Here is an 18,219-nt window from a genome sequence, read left to right on the forward strand (position 1 = left end):
CCAGAAAGAAGGCCCTAACCAGAGACGGAGTCTGGCAGCAACTTGATCTCAGACTTCGGAGCCTCCAGAACTGTGAGAAATAAATTTCTGTTGTTTCAGCCATCCAGTCTATGGTATTTTGTCATAGAAGCCTGAGCAGACTAAGGCATACATACAAGTGGAATATTATTCAGCCATAAAAAGAAGGAAATCCTATCACATGCTAAAACATGGATGAACCTTGAAGACATTATGTCATGTGAAATAAGCCAGTCACACAAAAAGAGACAAATACTGTATGACTCCACTTACACAAGGTATCTAAAGGAGTCAAATTCATAGGAACAGAAAATAGAGTGATGGTTAACAGGAGCTGGGGGAGGAGGAAATTGAAGTTTTTGTTTAATTGGTATAGAACTTCAGTTTTGTGAGATGAAAAATTCTGGAGATCTTTTGCACAATAATGTGCATATAATTAACACTGCTGAACTATACACTTAAAAATGGTTAAGGTGCCAAATTTTATGTGCTTTTTTTTAACCACAATAAAAAAAAGTTTTAGAGAAACAAGGGATCTGAGATCTGACTGACTAAAAGTGACCATTGCCTTCCGTATTTTTATGAGCTAAGAGATCTAGGATAAGTTTGTTATAGTTATGTTTCAGTTTTTCCAATTATAAAAATAGGATGATAACATAGTACCTATTACACAGAATTGTTGTCAGGATCAAATGAGATAATCTATGTAAAAGCACTTACCACAGTGCTTACGACTTGGTAAGTGCTTAGTATTTGTTAGCGATGATTGCTAGCCTAGGACAACTTTAGGCTATAATTCTAGAGTAAAGGTTTTCATATGATGAGGGAAACAAAGCTTGAACTCTGATGACCAATCCATTCTTTTTCTCTTTTTTCACAGACCACAGGTGGGTCAGAGAAGCAGCATCAGGAAGGTGTACAGCCAGGACCTTTCTGATGCCCTATTTCCTTTAAGGTAGCCAGCTACATCCCTAATTGATCAAAGTTTTGTCTATTAATCCCACTAAATTCACCAGAGAAAGAATAAAAGGTTTAGAAGCATACCCCTAACTTCTACAAGGATCTCAGAGCTTCCTCTCTTAACTCCACAGAAGAGAATCACTCATGGGAGTCCAGGGGACAGAATAGTATGATGTGGAGTTCAAGAGCAAGTTTAGATTGACGGAACTTGGGTATGCCTTCTTATTATCTGTGAAGTCTTAGACAAGGTTTTTGGTTTTTTTTTAAAGATTTTATTTATTTTAGAGAGAGTGAGAAAGAGAACGAACAGGCATAGGGCAGAGGGAGAAGGAGAAATCTCAAGCAGACTCCATGCTGAGTGTGAGCCTGATGTGGGGCTCAATCTCATGACCCTGAGATCATGACCTGAGCTGAAATCAAGAGTCAGCCACTTAACCAACTGAGCCACCGAGGCGCCCCTTAGACAAGGTTTTGACACAGAGGTACTTCACTTTCCTCAGTTGTAGAATTGGGGATACAAATGTGAAAATTCCTCACTGGGTTGTTGTGTGGATCAAATGAGGTAACCAATACAATCTCATCTAGCATAATGCCTGGCACAGAGTAATCATTTAATAAAATATAGTTTTTAATGTTAGCTAAGGTGATCCTTGGGCCACAGTTTTGGAAGGTAGAGTTTTGATGTCATGCAGGGAGCCATTAAACCTTCATGTCCTTGGAACAAGCTTATTATATCTTCTCTCCATTGCTCCTTTGATTCATTTGATGTCTCTGGAGTGTTTAGTGGGGGTTGAGAGGAAGTTCCAACCCTGAATAGGACTAGGGAGAGTAATTGGATTACCTCTGCTCTAGATACAGAGACAAATATCCTCTTTCTCCTCTAGGGTTCTATGGTCTTTGATTTTAGAGTGCTAATTTTTAAAAGGAATGATAAAGCCTTTGGCCTAGCACAAAGAGGCCAAGGAAGCTGCTCAACGTATATGTTTAGCATTATGAGACTTAGATCTGCATGGGGTCTTAGGAGGATGGTATCCTTAGACAATTTCCATCTCTGCCCCTTCTTTCACTTTCCCTCACTATTCTCTGATAACATTAGCATGCTTTTTTTGGGATAACATCTGTATTGAGATATCTCAGATACCATTCATTCATCCATTTAAAATGATTCTTAGTATAACCACAGAGTTGTGAAACCTTCACCATTATCTAGTTTCAGAATATTTTCATTACCCCAAAAGAAACTCTGTATCCAATGAGCATTTGTTTCCCCATCCCCTCCCCAGAGCCCCTAGCAACCACTAAACCACTTTCAATCTCTATAAATTTACCTATTCTGCATATTTAATAGAAATTAAATAATATAATATATGGTCATTTGTGTCTGGCTTATTTCACTTAACATAATGTTTTCAAGATTCATCCATGGCGTAGCATATGTCAGAATCTCCTTCCTTTGGAAAAGGTAAAAGATGGCAGAGTATGAGGACCCTAAGCTCACCTCATCCCACGGATAAAACTAGATTACACTCCTATTAGTGTAAATAACCCAGAAAATGACCCAAACACTGGAAAAACAAACTCCACAACTAAAGGTAGAGATAAAGCCACATTGAAGAGGGTAGGAAGGGCAGAGACTGGATGGGGAACTAAATAGATCTGCAAGACTGTCCTTGAGGGAGGGACCTACAGGCATAGAGAGGGGGAAGAAATAGACCATCACAACAGGGAGCCTACATGGGGAAAATGAATTCCCATAACATTTGGCTTTGAAAACCAGAGGGACCAAATTTTGTGAGTTCTTACACCAGCAGTACTTAAAACCCAGAATTTTAAAAATCAGTGGGCTTGGCTCTGGGAGAGCTGGGAGGATGAGAGGAAACTGAGTCCCTGCCCTTAAGGGGACAGCACAAAAAACGGCCTGCAGAGATACAGCATAAAAGCAGTAGTTTGAACAACACCTGGGGCATACAGGAGGGAGAATTGTTTACTCATCTCAGAGCATATCCTGGAGGGACAGAGATCATTGGAGGACTCCTCCAGGAACAAAAGAGCTGGCAGACTCTGTTTCCCTCCTCCACAACCCCCCCCAAGTATAAACACATGGCCACCTGCAGGAACCAGCACAGCACTGACACTCACTACTTGACACACTAACACCACTGCTCTATCCACCTCCCCCTGTGCTTTGGCAGATTGACCCCCTCCAGCCAGTCCTGCCTCAGTCCTGTTGCTGCAGGTCCCATCCTGCAGAGGACCAGCATAAACCTTACCAACACCACACCTCCTGTCCCCTGTGTACTTTGCACACCCACCCCTCCAACCTGGTTAGCCTTGGTTCTGTGGCAGGTCACCTCTCACAGAGAACTGGTGCACAAACCGTGCAAACACTGCACCATCCTGCCCCCATGCATGTTGCAGATCCACCCCCTCCAATATGCTCTTGGCCAGAGCCCATCAAAAACAGTACCACAAGCCTGCCATTGTGCAAGCAGCCCTGACAAGGGCCAGCACCACTCCAAAGAGACTCCTGCCCCAGGGAGAGGGAAAGATAACCACACACACCAGTCAGACTGTGGCACTAGCAGTGGGCTGGGGGCAGACAGCTGGTATGATTGTATGCCCTCCTCACCAATGAAAGCTTCTCAGGGGCAACACAAGGAAAGCACCCGGTAGTTTGGTGCTATTGCATCTTGCAAAAGTCAGGTCCGACTTAAATCAAGCCCAAGGTGGCCCCAGACTGGGCCACTAATACCACAGGGATGAAACACTGCCACAAAGAGACAAATAAAGACACTTCAGATGACTGGACTGAAGGAAAAAGTGGCTCAGCCACAACAACATGGCACACTCAACACATATAGGAGACACCCACAAAATGCCACATCCCAATGAACAGGGGACATTGTACTGCAGAGCACTACAGGACTTCTTTTTCATAAGGCCACTACTTTCAAGAGTAGGAGATGTAACTGACTTTCCTAACATGGAGAAACAAACAGAGAGAGTTAAACAAAATGAGGAGACAGAAGAATATGTCCCAAATGAAAGAGCAGGACAAATTTGTAGCAAAAGACTTAAGTGAAATGGAGATAAGTCATATGCCTAATAGAGAATTTGAAATAATGATCATAAAGATACCCACTGGACTTGAGAAAAGAGTGAAGGATATCAGGGAGACCCTTAAGAAAGAGATAAAAAAGAACCAATCAGAGATGAAGAACACAATAAATGAAATTAAAAATACACAAGGTGGAATAAATAGAAGAGAGGAATCAGAAGAATGAACCAGCAACCTGGAGAACAGAGTGTTGGAAAGTAATCAAACTGAGCAGGTGAGAGAAAAAAATAATAATACAAAATGAGAATAGACTTAGGGAACTCAACAACTCCATCAAGTATAATAAAATTTACATTATAGGGACCACAGAAGGAGAAGAGAGAGAAAAGAGGGCAGAAAATTTATTTGAAGAAATGATAGCTGAAAAATTCCTGCATCTGGGGAGGGAAACAGAAATCCAGATCCAGGAGGCTCAGAAATCCCCCAGCAAAATCAATGCAATGAAGTCCACACCAAGACACATAGTAATTAAAATGGCAAAAAGTAGTGATAGAGAATTTTAAAAGCAGCAAGAGATGGGGCACCTGGGTGGCTCAGATGGTTGAGCGTCTGCCTTCACTCGGGTCATGATCCCAGGGTCCTGGGATCGAGCCCCGCATCCGACTCCTGGTTCAGCAGGGAGCCTGCTTTTCCTTCTGCCTCTCCCCCTGCTCGTGCTCTCTCTCTCTCTCTGTATCTCTGTATCACGAATGAATAAATAAAATCTTTCAAATAAAATAAAATAAAAGCAGCAAGAGAGAGACACCTTGGTGGCTCCGTCAGTTGAGTGTCTGACTCTTGGTTAAGGCTTAGGTCATGATCTCAGGGTCCTAGGATTGAGCCCTGCACCAAGCTCTGTGCTCAACGTGGAGCCTGCTTGTCCCTCCCTTTCTGCTCTTCCCCCTGCTCTCTTTCTCTCTCTCTCTCTCTTTCTGGAATAAATAAATAAAATCTTTAAAAAAAAAAAAACAAGAGAAAAGAAAGCAGTTTCATACAAGGGAAACCCTATAAGGCTATCAGGTTATTTTTCAGCAGAAGCTTTGCAGGCCAGAAGAGAGTGGCATGATATATTCAACGTGATGAAAGGAAAAAATCTGCAGCAAAGAATATGCTATCCAGCAAGGTTGTCATTCAGAATAGAAGAAGACATAAAAAGATTCCCAGACAAAAAAAGTTAAAGGGGACTTTATGAGTGGAAAAGAAAGATATTATGTAAGAGTAAGAAAAGTAGGAAGCACAAAAGCAGTAAAAAATAAGTATATCTGTAAAAATCAGTCAAGGGACACACAAAATAAAAGGGTGCAAGGTAATGACACCATGTACCTAAAATGTGGGGTGGGAGAGGACTAAACAATGGGGTCAAAATTAGGGATACCTGGGAGTCTCTGTCAGTTGTCTACCTAGCTCAGGTCATGATCACGGGGTCCTGGGATCGAGTCCCGTGTTGGGGTCCCTGCTCAGTGGTGAGCCTGCTTCTCTCTTTCCCTATGCCCCTCAACCCCATTCATCCTCTCTTGCTATCTCTCTCTCTCTCAAATAAATAAACATCTTTAAAAAAAAGAATGGGTCTAAAATTAAGCTATCATCAACTTAATATAGAGTGCTATATGCAGAAAACATTATATACAAACCAAATGGTAACCATAAATCAAAAACTAGTAACAGATATGCAAAATATAAAGAGAAAGGAAGCAAAGTATATCACTAAAGAAAGCCAACCCATAATGAGAGAACAGAGCAAGGGAAGAAAAGAACAGAACTACAAAAACAACCATAAAACAAGTAACAAAGTGGTAATAAAATTATACTTATCAATAATTAGTTTGAGTGTAACTGGACTAAATGCTCCAATAAAAAGATATAGGGTGATGGAATGGATAAAAAACAAGACCCAGGACATCTGGGTGGCTCAGTCAGCTATGTGTCCAACTCTAGATTTCAGCTCAGGTCATGATCTCAGGGTTGTGAGATCAAGCCCCACAATGGGTTCCATGCTGGGCATGGAGCTGCTTGGGATTCTCTCTCTTCCTCTCCCTCTGCCCCTCCCCTCATTCTCTCTCTCTAAAAAAAAAAAAAAAAAAAAGAACAAAAAAACAAGACCCATCTATACTATGTGCTACCTACAAGAGACTCATTTCAGACCTAAAAGACACATGCAGATTGAAAGTGAAAAAATGGAAAAACATTTATCATGCAAATGGATGTGAAAAGAAACCTGGTGTAGTGATACTTACATCAGACAAAATACACTTTAAAACAGAGACTGAAACAAGAGACAAAGGACACTACATAATCATAAACAGAATAATCCAACAAGAAGACACAATTGTAAATATTTGTGCACCCAACATGGGAACACCCAGATGCATAAAGCAGTTAATTACAAACATAAAGGAGCTAGTCAATACTAATCAAATAATATTAGGATACATTAACATTGTACTTATATCAATGGAGAGATCAGCCAAATAAAAAATCAATAAGGAAACTGTTGCTTTGAATGACATATTGGACAGATGGATTTAACAGATATATTCAGAACATCTCATCCTAAAATAGCAGAATAGGGGCGCCTGGGTAGTTCAGTTGGCTAAGCATCTGACTCTTGATTTCAGCTCAGGTCATGATCTCAGGATCGTGAGATCAAGCCCCATGTCAGGCTCCCATGTTCAGTGGGGAATCTGCTTGAGATTCTCTCTCTCCCTGTCCCTCTACCCTTTCACTTTGCACGTTCTTTCTCTAAAAAAATAATAAATAATAAATCTTAAAAAAAATAAAACAGCAGAATACACCTTCTTTTCAAGTGCATATGGAATATTCTCCGAAATAGATCACATATTGGGACACAAAACAAGTCTCCACAAATTCAAAAAGATCGAAGTCATACCATGCATTGTTTCTGGTCACAGCAATATGAAACTAGAAATCTATCACAAGAAAAAATCTGGAAGAAGCACAAATATACAGAGGTTAAATAACATGCTACTAAACAAGGAAAGATTCAACTAAGAAATCAAAGAGGAAATAAAAAAACACATGGAGACAAATGAAAATGAAAACACAGCATTCTAAAATATTTGGGATGCAGCAAACGTGGTCCTAAGAGGGAAATTTATAGCAATACAGGTGTACCTCAAAAAGCAAGAAAAATCTCAAATAAACAACCTAACCTTTCACATAAAGGAGCTAGAAAAAAAAAGAACAAACAAAACCCAGAACCAATAAAAGGAAGGAAATAATAAAGATTAGAGCAGAAATAAAATAAATTAAAAAAACAATAGAACAGATCAATGAAACAAGGGACTGGTTCTTTGAAAAAAATCAATAAAATTGCTAAACCTTTAGCTGGACTCATCAAGAAAAAAAGAGAAAGGACTCAAATAGACAAAATTACAAATGAGAGAGGAGAAATAACAAACAACACCACAGAAAGACTAACAATTTTAAGAGAATATTATGAAAAACTATATGCCAACAAATTGCACAATCTAGAAGAAATGGGTAAATTCCTAGAAGCATATACACTACCAAAACTGAAACAGGAGGAAATAGAAAATTTGAACAGAATGGTAACCAGCAAAGAAATTCAATCAGTAATCAAAAAACTGCCAACAAACAAAAGTCCAGGACAGCTTCACAGATAAATTCTATCAAACGTTTGAAGAAGGCTTATACCTATTCTCAAACTATTCCAAAAAATAGAAGAGAAAGGAAAGCTTCTAAATTCATTCCATGAGGCCAGCATTACCCTGATACCAAAACCAGATAAAGACAGGACCAAAAAAAGAGAATTACAAGCTAATAACTCTGATGAATATAGATGCAAAAATCCTCAACATAACATTAGGAAACGGAATCCAACAATACATTAAAAAAATCATTCACCACAATCAAGTGGGATTTATTCCTGGGTTGCAAGGATGGTTCAATAGTTGCAAATAAATCAATGTGATACACCACATTAAAAGAAAGAAAGGATAAGAATCATATGATCATTTCAGTGGATGCAGCAAAAGCATTTGAAAAAGTACAACATGCATTCATAATAAAAACCCTCAGGAAAGTAGGTTTAGAGGGAACATACCTCAACCCACAGCTAACATCACATGCAATGGTAAAACACTGAAAGCTTTTTCCCTAAGATCAAGAACAAGACAAAGATGTCCACTCTCACCATTTTTTTTTTTGACATAGTACTGGAAATCCTAGCCACAGCAATCAGACAAGAAAAAGAGGTAAAGGGGGGCATCCAAATTGTTAAGGGGATAATAAAACTTTCACTATTTGCAGATGATGTGATACTATATATAGAAAAACCAAAAGACTCCACCAGAAAACTACTAGAACTGACAAATGAATTTAGTAAAGTTGCAGGATACAAAATCACTGTACAGAAATCCATTGCATTTCTTTACTTTTTCCTTTTTTAAGATTTATTTATTTATTTATTTGAGAGAGAGAGAGAGACAGAGAGAGATTGAGGCAAGTGAGCAAGGGGAAGGGCAGAGGAAGAGGGAGAGGGAGAGAATCTCAAGCAGACTCTCCACTGAGTGCGGACCCTGATGTGGGGCTCAAACCCATGACCCTGAGATCATGACCTGAGCCAAAATCAAGAGTCGGACGCTTAACTGGCTGAGTCACCCAGGCAGCCCCATTTCATTTCTATACACAAATAATGAGGCAGCAGAAAGACAAATTAAAAAAAAAAATCCCATTTACAATTTCACCAAAAAATAAAATACCTACCAATAAGCCTAACTAAAGAAGAGACCTATACTCTGAGAACTATAAAACATCAATGAAAGAAATTGCAGATGACACAAATAAATGGAAGGATATTCCATCCTCATGAATTGGAAGAACAAGTGTTGTTAAAATGTCCAATCCACCCAAAGCTATCTACAGATTTAATGCAATCCCTATCAAAATACCAATAGCATTTTCCATAGAACTAGAACAATTCTAAAATTTGTATGGAAGCAAAAAAGACCCTGAATAGTCAAAGCAATCTTGAAAAAGAAAAACAGAGCTGGAGGTATGACAATTCCAGATTTCAATTTATACTACAAAGCTGTAGCAATCAAGACAGTATGGTACTGGCACAAAAATAGACACATAGAACAATGGAACAGAATAGAAAACCTGAAATAAACCCAGAATTTTATAGTCACTTAATTTTTGACAAAGGAGGCAAGACTATGCAATGGGAAAAAGACAGTTTCTTCAACAAATGGTGTTGGGAAAACTGGACAGCTACATGCAAAAGAAGGAAACTGGACCACTTTCTTACACCATACACAGAAATAAAATCAAATGGATTAAGGACCTAAATGTGAGACCTGAAACCATAAAAATCCTAGAGGAGAGCACAAACAGTAATTTTTCTGATATTTGCCATAACTATATATTTCTAAGTATGTCTCCTGAAGCAAGGGAAATAAAAGCAAAAATAAGCTATTGGGACTACATCAAAATAAAAAGCTCCTGCACAGCAAAGAAAACTATCAACAAAACTAAAAGACAACCTACAGCATGGGAGAAGATATTTCAAATGACATATCTGATAAAGGGTTAGTATCCAAAATATATAAAGAACTTACTGAACTCAACAGTCAAAAAACAAATAACCTAATAAAGAAATTGGCAGAAGGCGTGAAAAGACATTTCTCCAAAGAGGACATCCAGATGGCCAACAGACACATGAAAAGATGCTAAACATCACTCATCAGCAGGAAAATGCAAATCAAAACCACAGTAGAATATTATTCAACCCTAACAAAGAATGAAATCTTGGAATTTGCAACAACATGGATGGATCCAAAAAGTATAATGCTAAGTGAAAGAAGTCAGTCAGAGAAAGACAAATACCATATGATTTCATTCATATGTGAAATTTAAAAAACAAAAGAAACAAACAAATGGGGTGAAAGAAGACAAACCAAAAAACAGAGTCTTAACTATTGAGAACTATCAGATGGTTACCAGAGGTGAAGTGAATGGGGAGATTGGCAAAATAGGTGAAGGGGTTTAAGAGTACACTTATCTTGATGAGCACTGAATAATACATAGAATAGTTGAATAGGTATATTGTACACTTGAAATTAATACTGTATATTAATTAATTGGAGTTAAAATAAAAATATAAAATTAAAGTTTTAAAAAAGAAAAGCATTTCCTTCTTTTTATGAATGATTAATATTCCATTGTATGGATATACCACAATCTCTCTATTCATCAGTTGATGGACATTTAAGTATTTTCAACATTTTGGCAATTATGAAATGTGCAGCTATTGATATTCATGCACAAGTTTTTGTTTGGATACCTGTTTTCAGGGGGTTATTTTTGGTATACACCTAGGAGAAGAATTGCTGCATCATATGGTAACTGTATGTTTAACTTTTTCCAGGAATTGTCAAGCTGTTTTTTATGGCAGTTGCATGATTTTACATTCCCACCAGCAGAGTACAAGGGTTCCAAATTTTCCACTTCTTCTCCAACACTTGATATTTTCCATGTTTATTATTATCATTGTTAATATTATAGCCATCCTACTGAATGTAAAATGGTATTGAATTGTGGTTTTGGTTTGCATTTTCCTAATTACTAATGATGGTTGAGCACCTTTCATATGCTTATTGACCATTTACATATCTTCTTTGGAGAAATACTTACTCAAGTCCTTTGCCCATTTTAAAATTAGGTTGTTTGTCTTTTTGTTTTTGAGTTGTAAGTGTTCTTTTTTTAAAAAATTTATTTATTTATTTTAGAGAAAGAGAGAGCATGGATGGGAGGGGCAGAGGGAGAGTGAGAGAATTTCAAGCAGACTCTCTGCTGAGCACAGCGTCTGATGCGGGGCTCCATCTCATGACCCTGATATCATGACCTGAGCTGAAACCAAGAGTTGGATGCTTAACCGACTGAACCACCCAGGCACCCCAGAGTTGTAAGTGTTCTTTGCATATTCTGGATACTAGGTCCTTATCAGAGATATAACTTTCAACGCCCCCCTTCTGTAGGTTGTTTTTCACTCTCTTGAGAGTATTGTTTGATGCACAAATGTTTTTAATTTCAATGAAGTCTAATTTGTTAATTTCCATTTTGTCACTTGTGCTTTTGGTGTTATATCTAAAACACTTTGCCTAATCCACGGTCATGAAGATTTATGCTTGGATATTTTTCCATGAGTTTTTTGATTTTAGCTCTTGTATTTGGGTATTTGATCCATTTGGCATTCATTTTTGTATACGGTGTGAGATGAAGTAGCAGTTTAGCTTCTCTTTTTTGCATGTGGACATCCAGTTTTCCTTAACCTGGATTTACTTTCTTAAACAGTCCATGCATTTTTATGACTTGAGGGCTCTTAATTTTGTTTCTTCTGCCTGAAAGTTTCTTATCTTGGCTCTTTGCATGCTTGGCTTCTGATCTTTTAGGTCTCATGTCAGATATCACCTCAGAGCCTTCCTAACTACCCCATCTAATCTAAAGTTGCCTTTATTCCCACCCTAACATCTTTTTTTTAAGATTTTATTTATTTATTTGACAGAGAGATAGAGAGAGAGAACAAGTAGGCAGAGAGGCAGACAGAGGGAGAGGGAGAAGCAGGCTCCCTGTTGAGCAGGGAGCCTGTTGCGGGGCTCGATTGCAGGACCCCGGGATCACAACCTGAGCTGAAGGCAGACGCTTAACCGACTGAGCCACCCAGGCGCCCCCACCCTAACATCTTATCTTACAACCAAATTTTATTTTGTTCTAGAACTTATTACTCTATTTTATTAATTGTTCACTTGTTTATTGACTTTCTTCCTTACTAGAATGTGAGCTGTGTGAGAGCAGGGACCTTGTCTATCCTGTTTTATCACTGAATCTCCAGTGCCTGACACATAATAGACAGTCAACAAACATTGTAGAATGAACATAGTGGTCCCATCAGTAGTATTAACACTGACAACAATGTCCTCCAAGTCATTTTTCAACTTAATGTATGATATGTCCCCATAGTACATAAGAATAGTTTTAAATTTTCTAAAATTTTTCCCTAGATAGGAAAATTAAGTTCTGGGAAGGGTAAAAGTGGCTCTACAAGGTCAAACAGAAAGGACTTGTGGAGTGATTCCCACAGCATTAATTTAGCTTGTGGCATCCCACAAGAGTAAAGGAGAAAGACACAGGAGACTGTTCAAGGCCAAATCCAAGGTGCCTGAACCTGCTTTCAGCCTCCCTGCCATTCCTTGAAATTTCTTTAAATTCAAGAAAGTAAATCAGGTAGTACTAGTGTTGATGGTACTTTGCCAGTACAACAAATGTCAGCTACTGAGTGGTCCCTTAAAATGCATTAAAAATGAAAGAGACTTGTTAAACAAGCTGGAAGTACAATTGCATTTCTGAGTGAGACTGGTTTCTCACAGCTCATCCTTGGTTACCTCTGGACAATGGTTGGTCGATAAAGCACTTAACTCTGAAGGATTTTTAACCACTCTGCCCCCCCCCCCCAACCTCCATGTTCCCACATCCTTCCTGGGCCAGTTCTTCCTGAGCCAGCTCTTATTCTTGAGAGGCTGTGGTGTGTGGGAAACAGGAAGGCAAGAGGAGGACTGAGCAATCTTTGTCTCCTTCACAGATCCTTGCCTCTTTACCTATCCTTTAAATGTGGATGTTTATCAGGGCTTTTTTTTTTTTCTGTCCTTGACCCACATATTTGATAAGCACCTTGGTCACATCATCTACTCTTAGGGCTTATGCCTTTCACACTTGAACTTTCAGCCCAGGATTTTCCTCTGGGCTCCAGACACCCATAACTATGTGTGTACTATACACTAGGATGTTCCAGAGATGCTTCTCACCTGATAGCCAAGTTGAACACAATTATTTACTGCCCTTCACTGTCCATCATCAAAGAGAAGGGGTGTGGGGAGATCACACTGCAATCTACCTTTATTCTTATGTTAATGAAGGATATGTCCATGCACCCCAATTCTCAAAGCAGAAATGTAGGAGTCATACTACATCTCTCCCTCTCCCTCAAACTCCTTTTGGCCCCTCCCCTCTGTTTCCCATCCAGCCTGTCTGTCTTCTGTCTTCAAGTCCTTTTCTGAATCCATCACCTACTAGACCTCTGAGCTCTGTGGCTTTGGGAAAGTGATATAACCTTTCTAAGTCTTAGTTTCTGCCCAGAAAATGGAGGTAATGCTTACTTCATAAGGCTGTTGTGAGGATCAAATTTACTATTCAAATTTAAGGGACAGTTACTTGGTAAAAAGCAAGTCCTGCTAGCAAAGATTAGGCTATATTTGCTCACAATTCCCAGCAAATATCTATGATGACAGCCTCCTGGGCAGGTCTTCTAGATTGAAGTCATTTTAGAATCACTGATGGGCCTACCGTGTCACCAGAAAGTAGAATTACATCCCAGAAAGAGAGAGAACAAAGTTCTTTGGCTGCCAATTGTATTCACAGCTGTCAAGAAAACATGGTGCATACTGCAGGTCATTAGGCAAATGCCCAAATGTGCCCTGGGGTTGCCTTACCCCAGCACCCAAATACTCAGAGAACAAAGCTGAGGTTCATAGAGCAGGGCTTTTCCTATTGTGTGATCCTTGCTTCCTGCAGCTGTTGCTTCCTGGGATTTTGTGGGCAAGTAGTCTGGCTCATAGCACTGTCTCCACTGGCCAGCCACTGGCCCTATCAGATTGCTCCTGTGGAAAATGCTGTTGTATATTTCCTGAGCCCTACTGAGCATATTTTGGTTATCCTGTAATCCTCACTTTTCCTTCAGCCTCTTAGCCAATACCAAGATGGCAGGAGACACACTCACCCTTTCAGCTCTTTTAATGTCCTTCTGTAGTGTAGTTGCCCAGGTCTTTTGAAGCAGCTGGACAGGCTTCACCATTCAGCAAAGCCAGTAAAATGTGGTAATGCTGTGATAACCAACTGGAGGCCTAGAAACTAGTCTTTGTGGATGAGGTTCCTAAATTGACAAAGCTCCGTGACTTGTTTCAGGAAGCAGAAGCAAGGATAATAAGGATTTCTTGGTTCTGGAATGCTGCTTCTCTTGTTTCATGGAAACTCTTCTAACCCAGTTAGATAACCCTCTGGGAAATGAATCAGGGTGGTTTAGAAAATCAGATAGGCCACCAGTGGTCACTCCTCCAAATTGTTTGGCTAGCTGAGAAGACAGGGGTGTTAGTGCTAGAAAGGCTTCAAAAGACACTGATGGCTTTATGGTGGGAGAGGGGGAATGGGGAAGAATGACGGAGGAGATACTGTTCAGAGACTGTGGAAGAGACCATTTGTTCTTTCAGCTGTCTGGACCATCATTTAGGACACTGCCCTAGGAATAGAATTCTAGTCATACCTTGATTAACTGGAGTATGAGAGAGTGAATCTTCTGTTCCTAGGCAAATCAATCTCATAATTAGTTCAGCACCAGGGTACCTTGAATGCAGGGGCCAAAAAGCAAATGAGAAGTGAAGTTTGGAGGTTATAAATGGAAGATAATTTCTGAAAGAATAAGAAAGATTTGAGAATAACCTGGGACCTGGAAATACCAATGTTACAAATTTCTATATTTTACAAGAGGACAGTTTTCAAATATGAAGCAGATGATGCTTTAAACCCGGCAGTGGCTTCCTGTTGCTATGACTTAGGCTGAACTAGAATGTAAACTTCATAAGGGTAAGGACACTGTCTATCTTCTTAACCCTTGTGCTTCTTGTACCTAACACAGTGTCTGATGCATGTTGGCAATTTGTAATTGTTGGCAGGTTGCCTTTCTCCAAAAGGGCAACAATCAGCGTGGGTGATGAATCCTCCTCATCTGGTATATCAGACTTTTCAAGAGTTTTATTTAACATGTTAATGAAAACTTTCTCTATTTTTTTCAAAAGTTTATTCATATTCAATATAAATATGCTTACAGATACTCATAGTTGTTAATATAATGCAATGTAGCTTAACTTCCACTGAACGTGTACTGAAAATATGGTAAATTTAAGTTAAAAAGGGGGGAATTTGCAACCTGGCTTATTTTTCATCTGTTATATTTAATAAAGAGCCTCTCTCAAAAGTTGTTAAAGCAGGCAGCAATGAATCTTTCAGGACATTGCCCTAGGGATGAAATTCTAGTCATTCTATAGTCACAAACAATTTATCTTTGGTTTACTTCTGTGTAATGTACAAATTATATTCTAAAAGCTTAAAGGTTGGTACAGCAAAAAAATTTTGGAATGTTTTAGTGCCAGTTAACAGTGTATAGTGGGTAGACATCTATGTGTAATGTATGAAACAACTATGCAAACTATCCTATTTTGGTTCATATTGCATCCTCCTAACTCCACTTTTATTGACTTCAAGTTGGTAGCTTGCAATTGACCATGGTAGGAGTATTTACACCATGGGAATAAGCAAATGCCACAAATCAGGGCTCTCTTGCTCCCTTGCCACCCAAATCCAGTTATTAAATATTTATGAGCACACCACATCATTAGTTAACACTACCGGTTCATCTTCTGAGGACAATAAAAAAACTCAACAAAATAGTTGTCAGTTCTGATTTTTTTTTTTAAAGATTTTATTTATTTACTTGAGAGAGAGAGAATGAGAGATAGAGAGCACGAGAGGGAAGAGGGTCAGAGGGAGAAGCAGACTCCCCGCCGAGCAGGGAGCCCAATGTGGGACTCGATCCTGGGACTCCAGGATCATGACCTGAGCCGAAGGCAGTCGCTTAACCAACTGAGCCACCCAGGCGCCCGTCAGTTCTGATTTTTATAGAAAAATAAATATAAGTTTCATCTCTAGGTTTTTAGTCTAGAACTGAAACTACAGCATAGGCAAGGTGTACCTTTCATATTCAACATGCATGGGTGACAGGCCATGGAGTCTATGCGGCTTTAAATTTGCAAACACTTATATGTAAACTCTCCAAAGTTCAAGGGTAATGGTGCTCTAGAAATGCCTCTAGAAATAAATGGCCCTTTCTTATAGACTAGAAAAGAATATGCACCCCATAGTAAAAAGAAACTTTGTTTTAAAAAAAACAAGTAGTCCCCAAAGAAGCAGCAGCTCTGACAAAAGAGCAAAAAGAACTTGAAGTATACACTAATGAGTATGAGGTTTGTCTTGGGGTTAATGAAAATGTTCTAAAATTAGATTGTGGTGATGGGTTGCACAGTTTTGGGAATATACTAAAAAAACCTGATTTCCACACTTTGAAAGGTTGACTATTATGGTATGTGACTTAGATCTCAATGAAGTTGTCAGTAAAAAAAAAAAAAAAAAGTTAAGGTATATTGGCAAACAACATAAATACAGGTTCAAAGGATAGTTAACAGAGAAATACATTTTCATGAGCTTACCGAATATTTGGCTTATACTGATCTCTAATGTGTTGTTAACGTCACAGATTCTAAAAATCTGGTGAGGGTTGGTTGGCACCTTAACAAAGATGAAAGCAAACAGCATTTTTTAAAAAAATTTCACTCCACTCCCCTTCCTTTTCAACCCCTTTGTCCTATAATGTCTTTATCATTGTGGGTTTAACCAGGGGTCAGCATCATTTTTTGTTTCCTATAAGGAGCCAGATAGTAAACATTCTAGGCTTTGTGGGCCATAAGACCCTTGTCACAACTCAAATCTGCAATTGTAGCATGAAAACAGCCATAGATGATACATAAATGAATAAGTTGTGGCTGTGTGCCAATAAAATACAGAAACAGGCAGCCTATTAGATTTGGTGCATAACACAGTCTCTTGTTTGCTGACCCCTTGTCTAGACTGCAAAATGTTGTGGGGGTATTGATTTTGCTTGGGAATTCTATTGCATAGAGCAATGGTTTGCAAACTAGGGAGGGGGGCAGGATATGTATCAGAATCATCTATCACCATATCTTGTCTTTGCAGGATCTCTTATCCCACACTGACCAAAGGCAAAATTTAGGTGTCCCCTGGGTTCCTGACCAATACCCGTTTTCACATTATTAAAAATACTATATACCATCTTAGCCTCTAAATAAATTACAACGTGTTCCCTTCTCAATCCTTCCCCCACGATCTTATGAAAGTAGGGCTGAAGAGCACATTTCACTTATTTTTTATTTTTATTTTTTTGTACTTTTTAGAATTTAAATTCAATTAATTAACATATAACATATTATTGGTTTCAGAGGTAGAGGTCAATGATTCATCAGTCTTATATAACACGCAGTGCTCATTACATCATGTGCCCTCCTTAAGGTCCATCACCCAGTTACCCCATCCCTCTACCCCCCTTCCCCTCCAGCCACCCTCAGTTTGTTTCCTATGATTAAGAGTCTCTTATGGTTTGTCTCCCTCTCTGGTTTTGTGAAGAGCACATTTTAAATGAAAAATTATCTAGAGTCACAAGATACAAATGATTTTTTTTCCCTGAGAGAATTATTAACCGTTAAACTAAGAACAGGAAGCAAAACTTTACCCAATAAATTAGATCATTATTTAGTATACATTTAAGTTTTCATATTATTCCACTTAAGGGAACTGGGAACATAGGGGAAAAAGGAAAAAAGAGCTAAGTAAAAATGATCTCTACTTAGAGTTGCAAATGATGATCAGTTCTCCAAATGATAGGTGTAGCCATTAAGCAAAGGGTAATATTTATTGGTGCATAGAGTGGAATCAACTATTTTTCTTATGTCAAAATCAGCCATATCATACACAGTTATTATGTATATGCTAATATTGACTTATTTTTAATGACAGAGGGTCTAGCACTTCCCTTTATACAGCCTTATATCTGAAGCAGTGATTCTTAAAGGGACACCAGCTGGGAGATTATAAAATTTATCTCAGAACTCACACTGCCAAAAATCTGACATTTCACCTACTAGGTCATCTGTCCCTCCCCTAGAAACTGCCTTAGTAATAGTATTCCAGATGGGAATGTGGTTTATCAGTGTGTTGGGACAGGAAAAAAAATGATTGAAAACTGCTGATGGAAAGTAGCAAGGTTATATCACTGATAAAAGACAGGATGCCCACTTGTATCCACAGCAGGCAGGAAAAACTTTTAACTTCATTAAATAATTGGGGTACAATAAATCTGTCAAACTGCTAGTTTGTTTACTCTCCTCTTTTAAATTATTGCCGCAGAATGGTAGAAAATAGGCCTG

The sequence above is a fragment of the Zalophus californianus genome, chromosome X, assembly GCF_009762305.2.
Source record: "Zalophus californianus isolate mZalCal1 chromosome X, mZalCal1.pri.v2, whole genome shotgun sequence".
NCBI lineage: Eukaryota > Metazoa > Chordata > Mammalia > Carnivora > Otariidae > Zalophus > Zalophus californianus.